The following is a 22,545-nucleotide window of genomic DNA, read 5'->3' as shown; positions in this document are numbered from 1 at the left end:
AGCATCTATGGGGTTAATCCGCTCTGTCGTACTTGAGTGAGGACATGGTGGACGTTGCTCCAGAAAAGTGCCAAGAAGCTTAAAATGTTGCAAATTATGGTACACGTCATGGTCTTTGTGACCAAAAATCAGGGTGCATGACTTTCAGAAACACGGAGCATCCTTGGCATCACTGTGCTGATTGGTGGAAGAGTTCAGGCCTCCATGATCAGTATTGATGGCCTACAATAGCACTCAGCAACCTTCGTACAGGAACGAAGCTTTAGCGTAGCTATGTCCCATTCTTGTCCATGTTGCAGACAAGGACAGGTATTGTTACAATGGATCCGCAATCCCCAAAAAATTGATGCAATACGGATGTCACACAGACGTCATTCTTATTATTTGCTAATCCGTGTTTTGAGGATATACATACATTTGTTTGCATGAGCCCTTAGGGTAAGGGCTCATGCACATGACTGTATGTATTTTGTGGTCCTCAAAAACCAGATCCGCAGAAAATACTCATAACGTCTGTGTGCATTCCGTATTTTGCGTAACGGAACAGCTGGCCCCTGATAGAACAGTCCTATTCTTGTCCGTAATGGGGTCAATAATAGGACATGTTCTATTCTTTTGCAGAACAGACATACGGAAACAGAATGCACACAGAGAAACTTCAGTTTTTTTTTGGCGGACCCTTAAAATGAATGGTTCCGCAAAGGGTTTGGTCGGTGTTAAGGTTAGGGTCAGTTTTATAGCTCATGCACATGAATGTATTTTCTTTCCATGTCCGTTCTGTTATTTTGCAGACTATATGTGGAACCATTCATTTCACTGGGTCAGCAAAAAAAAAGCGGAAGTTACTCTGTTTGCAAAAAAATAGAACACGTCCTATTATTGTCCGCATTACAGACTGTTCTATTAGGGGCCAGCTGTTCCGTTCCACAAAATATAGAATGCACACAGACAATTTTTTTTAGCCGATCAGTTTTTTGCGGACCGCAAAATATATACCGTCGTGTGCATGAGCCCTTAGGGTTACAATTAATAATAGGGTCAGTATTAGGGTTACTGTTATTATTAGTGTTGGTATTACAGTTAGGAGTCCGTATTAGGATTATGAATAGTAATAAGGTTAGGGTCAGTATTATGGTTAGGCTTTGTATTAGGGTTATTATTACGGTTAGGGGCAGTATTACGGTCAAGGGGTAAATATTATAGTTTTGATCAGTATTTGGGCCAGGGGTCAGTTTTCAGGCACATGAACAGAAAAGGGAAGGACAGTCTCAACTAACATGTCCCAGAAGGGTCCCACGATGATCATACAGCGATGCAGACAGACCTCTTCTGGTCACAGAGAAGCGTCCGGAATGGAGGGACAGAGAACCAATAGTTCCTAGGGCATACCAGAAGAACTGATTCTGGGGCCCATCCTTCAGCTACATGGAAATATTAGGGTACATCATGTCACACTGGACATAAACACTGAAGATTTGCTGCACACAAGTATATGGTGGCAGGTCCACAGCGTTTACGTGCCAGCAAAGTGGATGTGATTTTAAGGGGTCTCAGCCACATATTATGAACAAAATTCACTGCACAACTTTTTTAATTCAGTGGCATGATTTGCTGTGGATTTTACTGCTGCAGATTTACAAAATAACGGACCCTCACTTGTTTGGTTTGTCAGGACTTCACACAAGTGAAGGCTGCACCACACAGAACTGTATTGTGCACCGCCATATATCAATATCGTAGGCTGGGGATTAGCAACCTCCGGAGCTGCAACTGTTCTGAAACTACAGCTCCCAGAATCCTCCTTTCACATCTGAGGGAGTTACAAGAACAGCTGAGTAAATCTGCATGTTGGGAGTTGTAGTTTCACAGCAGCTGGAGTGCTCAAGAGCTGAGATAGGAACAACGTTTTATTAGGAGCTGCACAGTATAGCTCAAGCATCCAGAGAGTGAGGAGCTGCATGTGCAGAAGTGAGATCTGCTCTATGGAACCTTCATTATTGCATGCCAACCAACTATCATCCTCTGCGAGAGAAATAAGTACAGAATGTATAGACTATGTGGGAACAAAGTGATGGATTGGTTCAAGTGCTCTTATATAGCAACAGGCCTTTCTGCTAATAGAAAGGGCGCGTCGCCTCCGATGCCAACTATCCTTTTACCACAGATTAGCTACCCATTGGAGGATCTACAACCTGCTATGGGAATTGTAGTAAATATTGTGAATGTGGAAAGTTGTCTGGATCCGATAGAGCCACTCTCATAGGCCTGTAGTACACCAGCAGATTATCTGACCAATTTCTGTCCAATCAGACCAATAGTTGGTGTATATAACAAAAGATCTGTATGTGTAATTGGTCATCTGACCAATGATTGGTCAGAAAATCTGTCAGATGATCTGTTTGTGTAATACAGGCCATACCCACTACCACTCTTCCCATCCTCGCCTCATCTGGGTCGCTGCACCAACAGAACACCGGCTACTGTTTATGACAGTCTATATATCCTCTATGTACCGTAAATACAACATGGATTTTGCACATCTGGCAGATTTTGTTGCAGACATTTCTGCAACTGAATATCAGTTCTATTCATTAGAATGGGGTTGTTTTGGTGGCAAGATCTATGCAGGCAAATAGAACCGACTTTCAGAAATATTCTGCAACAAAATCTGCTGCATATGAAGACTCCCTAAGGCCCCTTTCACACAGGCGAGAATTCCGTGCGGGTGCAATGCGTGAGGTGAACGCATAGCACCCGCACTGAATCCGGACCCATTCACTTCTATGGGGCTGTGCACACGAGCAGTGATTTTCACGCATCACTTGTGCGTTGTGTGAAAATCACAGCATGTTCTATATTTTGCGTTTTTCATGCAACGCAGGCCCTATAGAAATGAATGGGTCTGCGTGAAAATCGCATCGATTTTCACGCATAGTTGCTAGGAGATGATAGGGATGAGAGCAACCCCGGACCCCGGTAAAGTAAATTCACTGTACTATTTTCCCTTATACCATGTTTATAAGGGAAAATAATAGCATTCTTAATACAGAATGCTTAGTATAATGTGGATTGAGGGGTTAAAAAATAGAAAAAATTATTGTGTGAATGACCATCAAAATAAATCTGCATATTGATAATATATTAAAGAACTACAGATTAGGCTAAGTTCACCGTTTTTGAGCATCAGTTAGCACTAAGAGTAAGGCTACTTTTACACTCGTGTTTCGTGGGGATCCGTCTTGTATCTGCACAGACAGATCCGCACCAATAATGAAAACGCTTGTATCCGTTAATAACTGATCCATTTGCATTATTCATTTAAAAAAAATCCGTCTAGTCTTACATTGAAAGTCAATGGGGGACGGATCAGTTTTAAATTGCACCATATTGTGTCAGTGAAAAACTAATCCGTTTGGCTCCGCATCGTCAGGCGGACACCAAAACGCTGCACGCTGCGGTTTAGTGACCATCTAAAAAACGCAACAGAGACCAAACGCAGCCAAATTAATGCATTCTGAACGGATCCTTTCCATTTAGAATGTATTGGGGCTGAACTGATCCATTTTGGACCGCTTGTGAGAGCCCTGAAACGGATCTCACAAGCAGACCCAGAAACGCCAGTCTGAAAATAGCCTTAATGGTCCGTCTCTTTTTGAGCATCAGTTATAATCCGTTTCCATCCGTTTTTGTCAGTTCTGACAAAGATCCGTTATTTTAGACAGACGAAAAAGTCCTGTGAGGAGGACTTTTTCTCCTATCTTAAATAACGGATTTGATGGAACTGACAAAAAAACAAAAGCATGACTGATGCTCAAAATAAAGGATCCGTTTTTGGGAGGTGATTTTGTTTTTCTGTTCTTCTGATTGATGATATGCATAGACCTGGTTTTGGCTCACAATCACTGATGGAAATCACTGACCTAAATAATGAGGCTTTAGGTGCATTCCTATTATCATTGGGGTTTCTCCAAACTAACATTATAGCAACTGGCACAGTCATTTGCTGTTCTTTAAGGGCTCATACACACGATCATATGTATTTTGCGGTGTGCAAAAAACGGATCCTCAAAAAATACGGATGACATCCGTGTGCATTCCGTATTTTGCGGAACAGAACAGCTGGCCCTTCATAGAACTGTACTATCCTTGTCCGTAATGCGGACAATAATAGGACATGCTCAATTTTTTTTGCGGAACAGAAATACGGACATATGGAAACGGAATGTACACGGAGTAACTTCCGATTTTTGTTTGCAGACTCATTGAAGTGAATGGTTCCGCATACAGTCCACAAAAAAAAAGGAACGGACACGGAAAGAAAATACGTTCGTGTGCATGAGCCCTAAGCCTACATGTACACGAACGTGCTTTGGTTCCGCATCCGAGCCGCATTTTTTGTGGCTCAGGTGCAGACCCGTTCACTTGAATGGGCCTGGAAAAGATCCGGACAGCACAGCGTTCCGTAGCCCCCGCAAAAAAAAAATATAGAACATGTCCTATCCTTGTCCGTTTTGCAGACAAAGATAGGCCATGTTACAATTGATCCGCAAAAAAAGGATGCCATACAGACGGACCGCAAAACACAAACGTTCGTGTGCATGTAGGCTAAGGCCTCATGCACGACCGTTGTGTGCATCCGTGGCCGTTGTGCCGTTTTCCGTTTTTTTTCACGGACCCATTGACTTTCAATGGGTCCGTGGAAAAATCTGAAAATGCACCGTTTGGCAGCCGCATCCGTGATCCGTGTTTCCTGGTCGTGAAAAAAATATGACCTGTCCTATTTTTTTCACAGCCAACGGTTCACGGACCCATTCAAGTCAATGGGTCCGTGAAAAATCACGGATGCACACAAGATTGTCATCCGTGTCCGTGATCCGTGTCCATTTTTTCCTATCATTTCAATGGCAAACTTGACATAGTTTTTTTTTTTTTCATTTTTCATGTCCGTGGATCCTCCAAAAATCAAGGAAGACCCACGGACGAAAAAACGGTCACGGATCACGGACCTACGGACCCCGTTTTTGCGGACCTTAAAAAAAAAACAGTTGTGTGCATGAGGCCTTATGCTGATTGTTGATGTGTGTTTGGATGGTAATCTTCAATCCAGCAAAATGTTGAGGCACACAAATCCAATCAACGGCCATAGGCCATGTTACATCACTCTCTATAAGGGCTCATGCACATGAACGTATTTTTTGTCTGTGTTTGTTCCTTTTTTTTTTTTTTCCGGTCCGTATGCGGAACCATTCACTTTGATGGGGCCACAAAAATGGAAATGACACAGTGTGCATTTCTATGTCTGCATGTCCGTTCGGCAAAAAAATAGAACATGTCCTATTATTGTCCGCATTACGGACAAGGATAGGACTGTTCTATTAGGGGACAGCTGTTCTGCTCCGCAAAAAGCAGAATTCACAGGACCAGTGTCTGTGTTTTGCGGATCTGCAATTTGCAGGTCGTGTGCATGAGCCCTAACACTTGGACAGGAGCATCAGCGCAAACAAAAAAAAAAGTATTTTTAAAGTCAGATTACAGTGTGCGCTTTCATATCTTCAAATTGTGAGCTGTGTCTTCCTCTGCAATTAATTCTATGTAACTGATGACTCAAGGAAGGGAGCTTGACTGAGATGTTCGACTTCTTGATGAAACATCTTGAAATGTAAGAACAACAGTGACATCTTCAGGCTGCAGTCTGTAGAATAGAATGCAGGCCCAAGTACAAGGGCCAACACAGCAGACAAATGGCAATTCATAGGAACAAATTGTTTGTTCCTGATAATTGCAGACCTTCCAAGTGTCCTTATTTTGGCGTGACAGTCCCTCTTTTTGGCCGAAGGCCCTCTGTCCCTCTTTGATCCTTAAATGTCCCTCTTTTTGACTTGGGGAATTAATGCATAAATGTGCATTAATAAATTTACTAAATTGCTCTTTACTAAAATATCTGTACGGTTTCTAGCAGCTAGCCTTGCAGCTTCCTTGTACGTGCCGCTTCCGCCTCCTCCACTTCCGGTGAACCGCCGCCCAGACTGCCTCTCTGCCTCCGGGTCCGAGTCTGACCGCCCCCTATCACAGGGCACGCCCGGCCCACTCGCCACATTAATCATTTTATTTTTTTATCCTCGTAGGGCCCCATAGCCATTGCTATGGCTGCTATGGCGATACCTACGCCACTGATTTCTACTATGTAAGCTCCACAAAATTACTTCATAACCGAATTAGTACTTTAAAAAATGGGTTTATAAATTTTCGTTAACAATTTCAAAATTGCTTCTAAAATTCAAAGCCTTCTAACGTTTTAAATAATAAAATTACATTTACAAAATAATGCCAACATAAAGTAGACATATGGGGAATGTTAAAGGGAACCTGTCACCTGGATTTTGGGTATATAGCTGAGGACATGGGTTGCTACATGGCCACTAGCACATCCGCAATATCCAGTCTCCATAGCTCTGTGTGCTTTTATTGTGTATAAAAACAGATTTTATCCATATGCAAATTAACCTGAGATGAGTCAGAGCTTGAAAATATGACTCTGCTGTGCTCACACAAGTAAGATATGACTCTTTTATGTTAATTTGCATATGTATCAAATCAGGTTTTTTACACAATAAAAGCACACAGAGCTATAGGGACTGGGTATTGCGGATGTGCTAGTGGCCATCTAGCAACCCATGTCCTCAGCTCTGTACCCAAAATCCTGGTGACAGGTTCCCTTTAAGTAATAACTATTTTATGAGGTGTCACTACCCTTCTTAAAGCAGAAAAATTCATATTTAGAATAGTTAATTTATTCAAATTTTCCCTATATTTGGGATTTTTTAAATAAATATAGGTAAAACATATTAACTCAAACTTACCACTAACATGAAGTACCGTGTCATGAGAAAACATTAGAATGGCTTGGATAAGTAAAAGCATTCTAGAGTGATTACCACATAAAGTAAAACATGTCAGATTTGTAAAATGTGGCTTGGTTCTTATGGTGAAAACTAGCTTGAAGGGGTTAAGGACCAGTATAAGCTGTATGACATCTTAAATGTTGTAGGACAAGCTGTTTTGTTTTACTACTTGCACAATAAAAATACTTTTTTTTACAAAATTATTTCAAACATTTACAGTTTACTATGCAGGTTGTCACAGATGTGTCAACTTTTTACTTAAAGGGCTTCTGTCACCCCACTAAACCTTTTTTTTTTTTTGCTTACTTATAATCCCTACACTGCGATTTATGGCTACATGATCTAATTAATCATTTTGGTCCTGTAGATTTAGTTTAAAACAAGCTTTTAAAATATGCTAATTACCTTGCTACCAGCAAGTAGGGCGGCTACTTGCTGGTAGCAGCCGCATCCTCCGATCGTAAAGACGCCCCCTCCGCAGTGTGATTGACAGGGCCAGGGAACAGGATCGTTCTCTGCTGGCCCTGCCTGTTTGCATTTAAAATCTTGCGCCTGCGCCGCGGCCGTACCTGTCTTCAATTGGCGCAGGCGCACTGAGAGGCGGCCGCTCCATCCTCAATGCGCCTGCGCCGGGTATAGATGTGACGTCATCGGCGCAGGCACATTGAGGATAGAGCGGCCGAGCGAGCGGCCGCCTCTCAGTGCGCCTGCGCCAATTGAAGACAGGTACGGCCGCGGCACAGGCGCAAGATTTTAAATGCAAACAGGCAGGGCCAGCAGAGAACGATCCCGTTCCCTGGCCCTGTCAATCACACTGCGGAGGGGGCGTCTTTACGATCGGAGGATGCGGCTGCTACCAGCAAGTAGCCGCCCTACTTGCTGGTAGCAAGGTAATTAGCATATTTTAAAAGCTTGTTTTAAACTAAATCTACAGGACCAAAATGATTAATTTGATCATGTAGCCATAAATCGCAGTGTAGGGATTATAAGTAAGCAAAAAAAAAAAAAAGGTTTAGTGGGGTGACAGAAGCCCTTTAATTTTTTTCAATAATAAAATTGGCCTACCCCCCTTCACTTCTATGGAACTTCTGAAAATAATTCAGTAAGTACACGCTATTTTTTGGAAGTCCCACAGAAGTGGAGACAGCTGCACATGCTTGAGACGGAGCTCCAATCTAGAGATAGTAGAGGGACCCAGAGGTGTCTAGATTGACAACCCCTTTCAATGAGGGTCATTCTCAGTTGCATCAATTCCTTTTATATTGCTGCTGTTATGATGAATTCCAAAGAGTAAACCTCCTCTTTTTGTTCTGCCTAGCTCCATCTTTCCCATCAGAGGCGGATTATAATTGGGACGTTTGGGTCTGTAGCTCCGGGCCCGACATCTCTGGGGGTCCCAACACCGACCCAAATGCCCACAAACTACAGCGGGGCATGGGAGCGCATAGTTCCCTGCCCCGCCGCCATCCACCGATCACCGCCATAGGCTTCAGGCCTAGTAGGCCTGAAGCCTATGCGGTAGTAAAATCCCGGCGCAGGCGGGTGTGATAACGTCATCGCACCGCGCCTGTGCCTGGACGCAGCACACTGACGTGTGTGCAGCGCGCCTGCACCATTTACGAGTGAGCGCCGACTGGGACACAGGTAAGTATTAGCTTTTATTTTTTATTATTTTTTTGTGTGCCAACTTTGGGGGGACATTACTGAAGGGACAGTGGGGGGCAAACTACTACGTGGGGGCAAATTACTACCATGGGGGGAATTATTACTGTGAGGGCAGTGTGGAGAAATTAATACTGTGGGGGCAGTGTGGGGGGCAAATTACTTAGTGGATAGCAGTGTCTGGGAAAATTATCTGATGGGGGCAGTGTGGGGGGTTATTACTTGATTGGGGCAATGTGGGGGCAAATTACTTAATGAAGGGCAGTGTGGGGGCAAATTACTTAATGAAAGGCAGTGTTGGGGCAAATTAATAAAGAGCAGTGTGGGGGCAAATTACTATTTGGATGGCAATGTGGGGGCAATTTACTTAATGGATGGCAGTGTCAGGGCAAATTATCTAATGGTGGCAGTGTGGGGGGGGTTATTACTTGATGGGGGCAGTGTGGGGGGCAAACTACTTTGTGAGGGGAATTACTACATCTGAGGCAGTGTGGAAAAAATTACTGTATAGAGCAGTGTGGGGGAAATTACTATATAGGGCAGTGTGGGGGAAATTACTATATAGGGCAGTGTGGGGGAAATTACTATATAGGGCAGTGTGGGGGAAATTACTATATGGAGCAGTGTGGGATAAATTACTATATGGGGCAGTGTGGGAGAAATTACTATATGAGGCAGTGTGGAGGAAATTACTATATGGGGCAGTGTGGGGGAAATTACTATATGGTGGTGGTGTGAGGGCGTTTCTATTAGGGGACACTATACAGGCATTATTACCTGGAGCACAATATAGGATATTTTCATTACTGGGGGCACTCTAGGGGACATTATAATCTCTGTAGACACTATAGGGACCTTTGGGGTAATTTATCAAACTGGTGTGAAGTAGAACTGGGTTAGTTACCCATAGCAACAGATTCCACCTTTCATTTTTGACAGCTCCTTTGGAAAATTAAAGGTGGAATCTGATTGATTGCTATGGGCACCTAAGCCAGTTGTACTTTACACCAGTTTGATAAATGACCCCAATTATGAGAAATCTAACGTGTCTGTGTAACAAACTCTGTAGAGACGAGATGTGGCTGGAAGAATTTGTAATGGCGCTCTGGGTCAAACGGAGGAGAAGAGGAAAGAGAAGATCTACATGACAGGAGATGTCACTGGAAGTAAGAGGTATGTGGTGCCGTATTCCCCTATATGTAAAGCTGGCTCACTACTGTGACCTGTGTCTCATCTTCTCCTCCAAGTCTTTTTTATCATAATAATATGTATTTTACATTTTTCGACTAAAATATTAATTTGTCACTTGTAGTCCTATGTACTGTAACATCCCAGATAACAGTGATAACTTTCTGTGTACAGATAATGTAGTAGATGTTCCATGCAGTCCTATGTAACACCCCACATAACACAATAGTTCACTGTGTTATGTGGAATGTTACATAGGACTGCAGGTAACATCTATGAAATCTTTACTCAGAGAGTTATGAGATGGTGAGGGTCTGACTCCTGGCACCCCCACCAATCAGCTGTTTGAGGAGACCGCAATGTTAAAGTGAGCACCGCAGCCTCTTTGCTCCTTACCAAGCACAGCTCTGTCCATTCGATAGCATTGCGCTTGGTATTACAGCTTAGCCCCAATCACTCAGATGAGACAGAGCTGCGACTAGACCATGTGAACGATGTAATACGGCCTAGGAAGAGACTTTGGCGATTACGAAGCACCGCAGCCTCTTCATACAGAATAAAAACTAAAACTAAAATGGAGGGAGGGGCCCAATTTGGGTAGACAGCCCCAGGCCTATCATGCAATTAATCCGCCCCTGTTTCCCATATATGTCTGGGTTCACATCTGCGTTGTGCACTCTGGCACTGTAATCCGGTCACTGTATCTGGTGTACATGCCGGCTTTCAGCCAGACACAAAATGCTACAGGGTCGGCGTAAATGGCAGAAAGCGTCCGGATTACCTCTGGATCCCATTACAGTGAACTCCGGCATTCTGTACCTCCAACCAGAACAGACTACCAGAGTTCACAGCACAGATGTGAACCTAGTCCAATCTTTATTGAGGTCCCTTTGGATGTAATCTTCTGTTATCTCAATAGTCTCTTTGTAAGAAGCTTGCAACAAGAATTTTTGCTTGTCTTTATTTATCCTCGTGAGCCTAATGAGGAATGGAATGGCCTTAATGACAAGAAACGGAGGGAAGCCTTTGTGGCACTCCTCCATGATAATGCTATTGTCTTTTAGTGACATAAGGACATCTAGAAATTAAATGTGTTGGCTATTAAACTTGGATTTATATTCATATTCATAGAATTCTCCTCATTTAAGTACAGTGCTGTGAAAGTATTTGTCCCTCGCAGATTTCTTCTATTTTTGCTAGTTTGTCACATTAAATTTTTTTCAGACAATCCAACAAATTTTATTATAAGATACAGACAACACGAGTAACACTATATGTAGCTTTTAAATGATCCTTCCATGTTTTTTAGATAAAGATCTATTCAAAACCTATATCACCCAGGTGAAAACATAAGGTTGGATTTAGACTGTCCAATTTTCGGGCAGATTATATTTAGAGTTGAGCGAACACCTGGATGTTCGGGTTCTAGAAGTTCGGCCGAACTTCCCGGAAATGTTCGGGTTCGGGATCCGAACCCGACCCGAACTTCGTCCCGAACCCGAACCCCATTGAAGTCAATGGGGACCCGAACTTTTCGGCAGTAAAAAGGCTGTAAAACAGCCCAGGAAAGGGCTAGAGGGCTGCAAAAGGCAGCAACATGTATATAAATCCCCTGCAAACAAATGTGGATAAGGAAATGAATAAAAATAAAAATAAAATAAATAAAAATTAACCAATATCAATTGGAGAGAGGTCACATAGCAGAAAATCTGGCTTCACGTCACCCAACACTGGAACAGTCCATTGTCAGATATTTAGGCCCAGGCACCCAGGCAGAGGAGAGAGGTCCCGTAACAGAGAATCTGGCTTCATGTCAGCAGAGAATCAGTCTTCATGTCATAGCAGAGACTCAGGCTTCACGTCACCCAACACTGGAACAGTCCATTGTCAGATATTTAGGCCCAGGCACCCAGACAGAGGAGAGGTTCATTCAACTTTGGGTTGCCCCGCAATATAATGGTAAAATGAAAATAAAAATAGGATTGAATGAGGAAGTGCCCTGGAGTACAATAATATATGGTTAAGGGGAGGTAGTTAATGTCTAATCTGCTTAAGGGATGGACAGGTCCTGTGGGATCCATGCCTGGTTCATTTTTATAAATGTCAGCTTGTCCACATTGGCTGTAGACAGGCGGCTGCGTTTGTCTGTAATGATGCCCCCTGCCGTGCTGAATACACGTTCAGACCAAGGCATAAAAGGCTAGCTCTGGCCACGTGGACAATTTAGAGACCCAGAACTTGAATGGGGCCGAACTATCAGTCAGTACGTGGAGGGGTGTGCACACGTACTGTTCCACCATGTTAGTGAAATGTTGCCTCCTGCTAACACGTTGCGTATCAGGTGGTGGTGCAGTTAGCTGTGGCGTGTTGACAAAACTTTTCCACATCTCTGCCATGCTAACCCTGCCCTCAGAGGAGCTGGCCGTGACACAGCTGCCTTGGCGACCTCTTGCTCCTCCTCTGCCTTGGCCTTGGGCTTCCACTTGTTCCCCTGTGACATTTGGGAATGCTCTCAGTAGCGCGTCTACCAACGTGCGCTTGTACTCGCGCATCTTCCTATCACGCTCCAGTGCAGGAAGTAAGGTGGGCACATTGTCTTTGTACCGTGGATCCAGCAGGGTGGCAACCCAGTAGTCCGCACACGTTATAATGTGGGCAACTCTGTTGTCATTGCGCAGGCACTGCAGCATGTAGTCGCTCATGTGTGCCAGGCTGCCCAGAGGTAAGGACAAGCTGTCCTCTGTGGCAGGCGTATCGTCATCGTCCTGCGTTTTCCCCCAGCCACGTACCAGTGATGGGCCCGAGCTGCATTGGGTGCCACCCCGCTGTGACCATGCTTCATCCTCATCCTCCTCCACCTCCTCCTCGTCGTCCTCCTCGTCCTCCAGTAGTGGGCCCTGGCTGGCCACATTTGTACCTGGCCTCTGCTGTTGCAAAAAACCTCCCTCTGAGTCACTTCGCAGAGACTGGCCTGAAAGTGCTAAAAATGACCCCTCTTCCTCCTCCTGGGCCACCTCCTCTTCCATCATCGCCCTAAGTGTTTTCTCAAGGAGACATAGAAGTGGTATTGTAACGCTGATAACGGCGTCATCGCCACTGGCCATGTTGGTGGAGTACTCGAAACAGCGCAACAGAGCACACAGGTCTCGCATGGAGGCCCAGTCATTGGTGGTGAAGTGGTGCTGTTCTGCAGTGCGACTGACCCGTGCGTGCTGCAGCTGACATTCCACTATGGCCTGCTGCTGCTCGCACAGTCTGTCCAGCATGTGCAAGGTGGAGTTCCACCTGGTTGGCACGTCGCATATGAGGCGGTGAGCGGGAAGGCCGAAGTTACGCTGTAGCGCAGACGAGCAGCGGCAGGATGTGAACGCCGGAAGCGCGAACAGACGGCCCGCACTTTATGCAGCAGCTCTGACATGTCGGGGTAGTTGTGAATGAACTTCTGCACCACCAAATTCAGCATATGCACCAGGCAAGGGATGTGCGTCAAACCGGCTAGTCCCAGAGCTGCAACGAGATTTCGCCCATTATCGCACACCACCAGGCCGGGCTTGAGGCTCACCGGAGGCAACCACTCGTCGGTCTGTTGTTCTATACCCCGCCACAACTCCTGTGCGGTGTGGGGCCTGTCCCCCAAACATATGAGTTTCAGAATGGCCTGCTGACATTTACCCCGGGCTGTGCTGAAGTTGGTGGTGAAGGTGTGTGGCTGACTGGATGAGCAGGTGGAAGAAGAGGAGGAGGAAGCCGAGTAGGAGGAGGAGGCAACAGGAGGCAAAGAATGTTGCCCTGCGATCCTTGGCGGCGGAAGGACGTGCGCCAAACAGCTCTCCGCCTGGGGCCCAGCCGCCACTACATTTACCCAGTGTGCAGTCAGGGAAATATAGCGTCCCTGGCCGTGCTTACTGGTCCACGTATCTGTGGTTAGGTGGACCTTGCCACAGATGGCGTCACGCAGTGCACACTTGATTTTATCGGATACTTGGTTGTGCAGGGAAGGCACGGCTCTCTTGGAGAAGTAGTGCCAGCTGGGAACAACATACTGTGGGACAGCAAGCGACATGAGCTGTTTGAAGCTGTCTGTGTCCACCAGCCTAAATGACAGCATTTCATAGGCCAGTAGTTTAGAAATGCTGGCATTCAGGGCCAGGGATCGAGGGTGACTAGGTGGGAATTTACGCTTTCTCTCAAATGTTTGTGAGATGGAGAGCTGAACGCTGGCGTGTGACATGGTTGAGACGCTTGGTGACGGAGGTGGTGGTGTTGGTGGTACATCCTCTGTTTGTTGGGCGGCAGGTGCCAACGTTCCTCCAGAGGCGGAGGAAGAGGCCGAGGCGGCAGCAGCAGAAGAGGTAGCAGGGGGAGCCTGAGTGACTTCCTTGTTTTTAAGGTATTTACTCCAATGCAGTTCATGCTTTGCATGCAGGTGCCTGGTCATGCAGGTTGTGCTAAGGTTCAGAACGTTAATGCCTCGCTTCAGGCTCTGACGGCACAGCGTGCAAACCACTCGGGTCTTGTCGTCAGCACATTGTTTGAAGAAGTGCCATGCCAGTAAACTCCTTGAAGCTGCCTTTGGGGTGCTCGGTCCCAGATGGCGGCGGTCAGTAGCAGGCGGAGTCTCTTGGCGGCGGGTGTTCTGCTTTTGCACACTGCTCCCTCTTTTGCTACGCTGTTGGCTTGGTCTCACCACTGCCTCTTCCTCCGAACTGTGAAAGTCAGTGGCACGACCTTCATTCCATGTGGGGTCTATGACCTCATTGTCCCCTGCATCGTCTTCCACCCAGTCTTGATCCCTGACCTCCTGTTCAGTCTGCACACTGCAGAAAGACGCAGCAGTTGGCACCTGTGTTTCGTCATCATCAGAGACGTACTGAGGTGGTATTCCCATGTCCTCATCATCAGGAAACATAAGTGGTTGTGCGTCAGTGCATTCTATGTCTTCCACCGCTGGGGAAGGGCTAGGTGGATGCCCTTGGGAAACCCTGCCAGCGGAGTCTTCAAACAGCATAAGAGACTGCTGCATAACTTGAGGCTCAGACAATTTCCCTGGTATGCATGGGGGTGATGTGACAGACTGATGGGCTTGGTTTTCAGGCGCCATCTGTGCGCTTTCTGCAGAAGACTGGGTAGGAGATAATGTGAACGTGCTGGATCCACTGTCGGCCACCCAATTGACTAATGCCTGTACCTGCTCAGGCCTTACCATCCTTAGAACGGCATTGGGCACCACCAAATATCGCTGTAAATTCTGGCGGCTACTGGGACCTGAGGTAGTTGGTACACTAGGACGTGTGGCTGTGGCAGAACGGCCACGTCCTCTCCCAGCACCAGAGGGTCCACTAACACCACCACGACCATGTCCGCGTCCCTTACTAGATGTTTTCCTCATTGTTACCGTTCACCACAATAAGAAAAATATTATTTGACCCAATGTATTGAATTCAAATTCAGGCCTTTTTTTACAGACACCTAACACTATCTGGATATCTATTTAGGTACCGTATTACACTAATAAAGGCACAGCACTAACGACAGATTTAGCTGAATATAAATTTGAGGCCTATTATTTAGGCGCTGGGTGACAGGTATACGTTTACAGACAGAATTAGACTTGGAATTGCACAGTAGCGTGTGTGTGAAGTTATTGAGTGACCCTATCTGCACCTTGAATCTAATATACCCTTTTAGGGATAGATTTAAAGTAGGCCTGATACAGCAGAAACCACTAATTTAGAGAATTGCTAAGTTGGGAATTGTATCTCAACCCAGAACAAAAACTGTGCTTTGACGGACCCAAAATAACTTGACCAGCCACAGCAATAACCACAGATTTAGATGAATATAAATTTGAGGCCTATTATTTAGGCGCTGGGTGACAGGTATACGTTTACAGACAGAATTAGACTTGAAATTGCACAGTAGCGTGCGTGAAGTTATTGAGAATGACCCTATCAGCACCTTGAATCTAATATACCCTTTTAATGAATAGATTTAAAGTAGCCCTGATACAGCAGAAACCACTAATTTAGGAAATTGCTAAGTTGGGAATTGTATTTCAACCCTGAACAAAAATATATCCTTTGCCAGACAGCAGACAGTATTACAATTGGCTGGCCACAGCTGAAACACCAGATTTAGGGTACTGCTATTTTGGCAATTGTATTTCACCCCTCAATAAAATAGCAAGCACAGCCAAGCCCCTGATGTAGGATATAGCCAAAAAATAACCACACTATTGATGGTTAAATGCACTTGGTGACAGCTTGCCCCTGATGTAAGATATAGCCAAAAAATAACCACACTATTGATGGTTAAATGCACTTGGTGACAGCTTGCCCCTGATGTAGGATATAGCCAAAAAATAACCACACTATTGATGGTTAAATGCACTTGGTGACAGCTTGCCCCTGATGTAGGATATAGCCAAAAAATAACCACACTATTGATGGTTAAACGCACTTGGTGACAGCTTGCCCCTGATGTAGGATATAGACCAAAAAAAAACACACTATTGATGGTTAAATGTACTTGGTGGCAGCTTGTGCTGGCGCACCACAAGACACAAAATGGCCGCCGATCACCCCAGAAAAAGTGACTGAAAAACGCTCTGGGCAGCCTAAAAACAGTGAGCAATTGAATAGCAGCAGTTCAATGATCCACAGCTTTAGATCGATCACTGACTTAAGTGTTTTGGAGGAGTTAATCACTGCCTAATCTCGCCCTAACAGTCGCAGCTGCAACCTCTCCCTACACTGATCAGTGTTAAATAGAGGCTGGGTCACATGCTGCACTGGCCAATCACAGCCATGCCAATAGTAGGCATGGCTGTGATGGCCTCTTGGGGCAAGTAGTATGACGCTAGTTGATTGGCTGCTTTGCAGCCTTTCAAAAAGCGCCAAGAAAGCGACGAACACCGAACCCGGACTTTTACGAAAATGTTCGGGTTCGGGTCCGTGTCACGGACACCCCAAAATTCGGTACGAACCCGAACTATACAGTTCGGGTTCGCTCATCCCTAATTATATTACAATCTGCCCATGTAAATTCGCTGCTAATCACCCGGCGAACGAGTGAAACGCTTGTTCATCGGGTGATCCTGTTGTTTGTGCAGGCACTCCAACCACCGTTTCTGTTTAGACAGCGCAATCTGCTGCCTAGAAACAATGATTATGGGGATGAGCGATTGCAATAGCCATCCCTTATCATCATACTGTGTGTAAATACGTAGTCTCCTTCACTGAACGAGCAGCTGACTGTCGGGAAGGAACGCTTCCTTCCCGACAATCGGCTATAACATTGTGCGGTGTAAACCTGCACTAATTGCCCCTAAATCTAATAACTGGTTGTGCCACCCTTGGCAGTAACAACTGCAATCAAATATTGATATCTGATAACTTGCTATGAATATTTCACATTGCTGTGGAGGAATTTTGGCCCACTCTTGCCACAGCATCTTAGAGGGATTCTAGTCAGGACTTCGGCTCAGTAACTCAGCACACCTTGAGGTGTGGTTTCTTGCGTGCTTTGGTCCATTTTCCGGCTGCATAACCCAACTGCACTTGAGCTTTAGGTCATGAAATGACAGGCAGATATTTTAAAAAGAAAGTGACAAAATGCTTCTTTAAGTCATATGTGGTTTTAAAATATGTGTTTGGTTAGGATCTGTTTAAAATATGTGTTTGGTTAGGATCTGTTCAAATCTGCATCTGAATTCCCTTAATATCAGTCACACAATGGATCTATTACACAACAATGGTGCCCCATGGATCCCAATGACTTATAATGCGGTCTGTCAAGTTTTGCTGTATTGTTACAGGCAAATATCAGGAAAGAACTATTAATTTCTGTGCCTAGGGCCCACCAATAAAATTCATTCTGGGGGCCCACTGTACAGCTACATGCAATCATCAGAAGAAGTGAGAGCTGCAGGCTCAGATTGTGTCATGTGCTTGTACAGGGATTGTGGGACTAGGGGCTGCCTCTTGCTCAAGGGCCCAGTAGGAGGTTCACCTGTCCCACTGTGGGCCAGTCCGAGCCTGTAGCTCTCACTTCCTCTGATGATTGCATGTAGCTGTACAGTGGGCCCCCAAATGAATTTAATTGGTGGGTCCTAGGCACCCCAGTCAAAGCCTGGAGTGCTGTATCTGCATGCAGCATTCATCTTCTCTGAATGGGGATGAGTGATTGCTACAGCAATTGCTTGTCCTCATGGAGAATCATTGTTTCTGGGCAGTAGACCCCTTACACAGGGATGTGCTGCACAGAAACGATGATTTCTGGTGCTAGATGAAAGACACAATCATCCAATGAGTTTGCTTGTTCATTGGGTCGTTCAGGGGGAAATTATTGGGATCGATCAAATCTACAAAGGCTCATTACCGATTATTGACCCAACTATCAGTCCATGTAAAATGACCTTTAGGCAGTACTGATGGCAATTCGGGTGCAAATGTGAACAGAGCCTTATAGAATAAAATAAATATTCAATAAATTACAAGCCGGATTCCAAAAAAGTTGGGACACTAAACAAATTGTGAATAAAAACTGAATGCAATGATGTGGAGATGGCAAATATCAATATTTTATTTGTAATAGAACGTAGATGACAGCTCAAACGTTTAATCCGAGTATCATTTTAAAGGAAAAATACGTTGATTCAAATTTTCACGGTGTCAACAAATCCCCAAAAAGTTGGGACAAGTAGCAATAAGGGGCTGGAAAAAGTAAATTTGAGCATAACGAAGAGCTGGAAGACCAATTAACACTAATTAGGTCAATTGGCAACATGATTGGGTATAAAAAGAGCTTCTCAGAGTGGCAGTGTCTCTCAGAAGCCAAGATGGGTAGAGGAACACCAATTCCCACAATGTTGCGCAGAAAGATAGTGGAGCAATATCAGAAAGGTGTTACCCAGCGAAAAATTGCAAAGACTTTGCTACATAAAGGGGTATCAGCCCTCAAAGGGCGCCCCATTTTATCAGGGGTGGGCAATCTTTGTCAGAATGTGGGCCTCTACATCGAGCAGATCCTGGCCCCTTTCATCTTAGCCTTACCATCCTATACACGGGACACTACGGATTTATTAAAATGCTTGGAGGGGGTCCACGTTGATGCTGATGACTTAATTGCCAGCATTGACGTGGATACTATTCAAGTATCCCTCTTGTCAAATGGCTCGTTTCACGTGCGAATCAGATGAGCAGGCCTTACCCTTTTTGGATGTCCTGATCACTAAGAATCAGACGGGTGAGCTGGACACTTCGGTGTATAGAAAACCTAATTCTACACATTCAGTCCTTAGATGGGAAAGTGAACATCCGCTCCCTTTAAAACGTGGGATCCCTAAGGGACATTATTTACATCTGAGATGGAATTGTTCTACTAAGAAATAATTTCTACACCAAGCTGCTGACCTGCGCCAGAGATTTTTGGCAAGAGGCTACCCTGACCTGTGTTCTTAAATCGGCATTTAGATCAGCCCTAATTAAGGAACGCTCCAGTCTCCTTACCCCTTGACCTAAACCGGCAGCAACAAACAGATTGATTCGCCTAATAACTTCCTATGATGGTGAAGCCAAATCTATTAAAAGCATAATTGACAGGAATTGGCACATCCTTTTGATGGACCCAGATCTGAGGGAAGTGTTGGGAGATTATCCCCACATCACCTACAGACGAGGTAGGAGCCTACGGGATAGACTTGTACAGAGCCAATACACCCCAAAAATATTGACGGGGTGTACCTGGCTCCGTAACCCGAATCAGGGCTGCTACAGATGTAGTGGGTGCATCGCCTGTCAATATATCAAGACTGGCAAATCCTTCAAAAGCAATGTTACAGGCAGGGAATTTATTATTTGTGATTACATCAACTGTCGGACAAGAAGGGTCATTTACCGGCTTGCCTGCCAATGTGGAAAAGAATATGTAGGCAAGACAATCCGGGAATTTCGTAGGAGGGTGGGCGAACACCTCAACGACATTGCCAAAAATAAGGACACTCACGTGGCAAAACATGTTCACAATTTTCCTAATGGCTCTGCATGTCTCTCTTTCATGGCCATTGACAAAGTGAATCCATCGGTAAGGGGTGGTGATTGGGACAAAATCATATTACAGAGGGAGGCCAGATGGATTTACGATCTTAAAACCATGGCCCTTACAGGTCTCAATGAGCAACTCAATTTTGGTTGCTTCATCTATTTACATATGGGCAACCCCCTTAGCTGCTTGCAAAAAAACTTTACTCACAAATTACCCTATATAGTAGGATAAGAAGCGGAGGAGAAGAGGATAATATTTTTTTTCAAAAGGGGGGGTGCAATAGTGTCACCATATTGGGCCCCCTTCATCTAAGATTGGCCCCGGTATTCCAGATTAATGATATGCTGCCTCCATTTAGGCATTTTTCCCTCTTAGTCTCCCCTCCCCTCTCTTTCCCTCTTTCTTTGTTTTTTGTTTCTTTTGCTCAGTAGCACATTGCTCTCTGTCTCTGTTTGTTTAAGAGAACATTTACCACTTTTTATTACCTGACTCCCTGCATTAAATGCTATATACATTGTTTCATGAGCGCTGGCTATACACCCGCTCCTCCGCAGCATGGACCAGACGTCAGCGCAATCGCCGGCATCTCCTTGCTCCATAGCAACGCACGCACATTTCCTCCTGACTCCCACCCGCCACATGTGGCCGAACGCTGCGCTTCACAGGCTGGTGCGCTGCTTTCCCCCTGCTCCACCCATGGAGCGCGTCGTCTAGGTCAGGTGTCCGGACCACGTGACTCCGGGAGGCGGAGCTGTGGAGTCTCAGGGCGCACAATGCGTCTATAAACATGGAGCCTCACATGTAATTCGGCGTGCAGCTCATGGAACCAATTCAGCTGCTCCATTGGTGTCCCCCCAGTAAAATGTGGGGTTTACCACTTGAAAGGGACCATTGACGTCCCGCTTTTGTATCCTATGGATCCACTGATGTCCCTGTTCTGTCCTCCTGTAGTTCTCATCTTTTTGTGAACCAATTCTCATGTTGATTATATCCTTCTTGTAGGACTGTTTCCTTTACCTATTTGGATTACTTCCCCTGATGATAGACGACTTGAAACGTGACACGACGGGAACTATCCTATAGGGCACAATAGGGATACCTCCCTATTCTAGGGTTAGGTATCCGGACGGGGCAGGAACTCTGTATAGACAGGCAGGGCCGTATCAGCAATGTCCCCATCCCCATTCAGGGATAACTAGGGATACTTGTTCCCTGCGTTGTCTACACTTTGAAATTACCAACGTCCATACCAAGTTACCAGCCTAGACGTGGTGCATCTCCTTTACCACGCTTGGCCTGTCCCTATCGGGGTTATGCCGGAATGGTAAGACTGTTCCTTATTTCTAAAGCCATACCTATTATCCATTGAACGTGGCGCTAGGTTTTAATAATTACCAGTAAAAGTTATATTTTAGCTCCCTTTTTTGCTTTCTTAGGGGAATTGATGTTTTGGAAAACCCTTTTAACTTTTTAATGGACATAATTAACATACAATTACACTGTTCGTAAATATTCCTCTATGCCAACTGTACCTATAGGTATGTCTGGAACTGTTGTCAGTGCTGCTAATCAGCTGAGAAGGATCACTAAGTGGAAGGAAAGGGCTGTTTTCTGGAGTGATTTTCCGCACTGCTCTCAAATGTTCAGCTCTATAAAGATGAGCTGGACAAGCTCATTGGTTTCAGAATGGATCCCCCTCAACATGCTAGTTGTCAGAACTATAGTCATTCATTTAATTGTCCCCTGTTGCACCTCTCTGTATCATCCCTAGCATTCATGTTTATAAAGGAAAACTTGAAAAAAATCAAGAAAAATCAAATGATGTCACCCCCTTCACTAGCTTGGTGATTGCCTAAGGTGCCTATCCATCAACCCACCCCTGCTGACTGATGCTATAATTTATAGGTGACTATACAGATTAGCAATTTTGAAGTCAGGGCCGATTCTCATCTTTGTTTCAGATTGCCCACCTTTAATGACACATTGCCCAGATCCCTAACCCCTCTGCTCAGCAGTTGCAAAGGCTTAGCGGGAACACTGCATGTAATATTGCACAGGACTGTAGAGAGGCGCTAGTAGACAGCCAATCAGTACATGCACTTCAATAATAAAGGTGTGTCATCAGTGAAATGACCTTGCTGATTGGCTGGATTCTCCAGTCAATCACACCTGCTACAGATCCAAACTTGTCTGTCTCTTTGTATGTCAAGTGTGGTTTCAGTGGCCCAGAGAAGACCACTGTATGATGAAATTATTGTAGCCTGAGGCCAACTTGAGGGATCACTGTATATAACAATATAATCAAATAATAGTGCAGCATGAGATGCAGACACATAATAAAAGTGTATTTATTTTATTAAGTTGTGATACAAATCTTTCTTCAACATGTAATACACGTATTTTTGGACATGTCTGAAATTAGGATGCACTTCATATTTAACATTGGGCATTCACAAGCAAATTAGACCAAGGTTTGCGCTATTTTTGAATAGTCTACTAGTCTGAAATTATGCTTAAGGGTATTGTGGTTCAGTTTTCGCAAAATTTCAAATACACAGGATATTTGTACTTACAGGGAACCTGTCATTTTGTATGCACAGTCATATCTGCAGGCAGCATGTCAAAGAAGGGGAGCAGCTGTGCAGATTGATATATAGTTTTATGGGAAAATATTTAGTATAAGGCCTCATTCAGTCAAACGTATTTGGTTTCCGTATCCGTTCCATTCCATTTCAATCAGTCAACTAAA

This window comes from Bufo gargarizans, chromosome 3 (genome assembly GCF_014858855.1).
Source record: "Bufo gargarizans isolate SCDJY-AF-19 chromosome 3, ASM1485885v1, whole genome shotgun sequence".
NCBI lineage: Eukaryota > Metazoa > Chordata > Amphibia > Anura > Bufonidae > Bufo > Bufo gargarizans.
The sequence above is the reverse complement of the archived record's forward strand: the minus strand, read 5'-3'. Positions refer to the sequence as shown.